Raw genomic sequence first — 1,862 nt, 5'->3', positions numbered from 1 at the left:
TTTTACGTAATAATTCATATTAAGTCGGCCATCCTTAGAATACCTTACAATAATGTTAATGTAGTGCAAGCTTCCTTGATGGGCAAATTATTCTGTATAAGTGGAGAATGTGTGAAGAAATAGTTTAGAAAATTTTATACTAAAAATATGACCAATTAGCGGTACTGATCTTTTGAAAGATCCCGTAGCACTAAGTTTAAACCTTTCACAATTTTGAAATTATTTGCTGTACTAAAAATCAGTGGGAAAAACTTGATATCACGATAAATTAACTAACGGGGAATTAAAGAACGAGTTTGTCTTAAAAACCACACTTGGAATTTCAGTTGAAAGAGATATATCATAAGAATTGTTGTAGGAAAAACAACATTCACAGGTAGAGTGGCCGAGCGGTCTAAGGCGCTGGTTTAAGGCACCAGTCTCTTCGGAGGCGTGGGTTCAAATCCCACCTCTGCCAATAAATTTCTGTTTTGATTGGAGAGACAGTGTTACATTATCAAATAGGAAGAAAAAACATCTCTAACACGAATAAATACTGTGGTTAGCGCCTTTCACGATGTAGGATCTTTTACTAATGTAATTATAAGTAACCAATGTGATCCTACGTTATACCGATTTTCTAGTTTCGCATTCATCTATTTATTTGTTACTGTTATTTTAACTTCTAATTATGTTATAAAACGACACAGACATAAATGTACAAATCTTTTATACATAAATACAGAGTACATTATATTAAAAGTATTTTGAATACGCAGGTCACGTGATAATCACAGCCGTTATAAAGTCGACGACTCACGACATGTATCAAAACTAGTGTGATGGGGAAGGGAATTAACGTCTTTAATGTAGAGATCAAATGAAATATTCCAAGTTTCATTGGTGGTAACTTCAGTGAGAAGTGACACGACATCAAAGCTAGCATTGTTTTTTTTTTTTATCTTGATGGTGACAAAATATTTTCGTATCGTTGTCCATTATCTTCTTTGTTAAAGTTTTAATAAAGTTTTCTTTGTCACCCATTCAAACCGTCTTAAAACTTTATTCTACTAAAGTGGGTTTCTTGGGATCAAAAACGCGGTGTCTTGTAGGAGGTGAGTATTTCCGATCACAACGTTCAGAGGTAAAACTTACGGAAATTTCTTTACACGATATATCCGTTCAATAGTACTGTTGCGTCAGCTAGGTCACGTGACTATTATCACGCTACTCCCTCTCTCGAACCTTCGAGAGATTACTAGATATAGGGTAGCTGGTATATATATAAGATGGTCACAACGTGACGCAATAATGTGTGTGTAGACAGTGAGTAATTGATCTGCAGTCAGAGAGTATTATTGAGCACGTTCGTTGTTATAGCGTTTGTTTTAGCGCGATTGTTGAAATTAAGTGTATCGAAAAGTTATATTCGGAAAGAATAAACCGGTTTTATGAAGTAACGACTTGTGTCGCTAAAGTCTCGTCGGAACGAAGTTACGGAAAGTTAATTAACAAACTGAGACGTAACAAATTGGTGTCAGAGAGTGGGATAGTAAAAAAAAAGAGAGGAGAAGATGGAAACGAGAGGCGGAAAATCAAACTACAGCTTAGCAGATTTGATGGCAGCAATACAAAAACAAGAAAAGAAATTAAAGCAGTTGTTGAAGGAGAAAGAAAATAAACAAGAAGAGAAATTACAGCAGTTGTTGGAGGAGAAAGAAATAAACAAGAAGAGAAATTACAACAGTTGTTAGAGGAAAAGAAAAGAAACAAGAAGAACGAGAAAATAAACAAGAAGAACGAGAAAAGAAACAAGAAGAACGAGAAAATAAACAAGAAGAACGAGAAAAGAAACAAGAAGAGAAATTACAACAGTTGTTAGA

At 34.6% G+C, this 1,862-nt stretch overlaps 1 non-coding gene across 1 annotated transcript; it reads left to right on the top strand.

Moving 5' to 3' along the window:
- Window positions 1–375: 375 nt before the first annotated feature.
- Window positions 376–457, top strand: Trnal-aag. Its single transcript has one exon. It is a non-coding gene; the product is annotated as a tRNA-Leu (tRNA).
- Window positions 458–1,862: the final 1,405 nt, after the last annotated feature.

Source organism: Limulus polyphemus, unplaced genomic scaffold (genome assembly GCF_000517525.1).
Source record: "Limulus polyphemus unplaced genomic scaffold, Limulus_polyphemus-2.1.2 Scaffold14275, whole genome shotgun sequence".
In the NCBI taxonomy this organism is placed as follows: Eukaryota; Metazoa; Arthropoda; class Merostomata; order Xiphosura; family Limulidae; genus Limulus; species Limulus polyphemus.
This window is presented reverse-complemented; position numbering and strand designations above follow the sequence as displayed.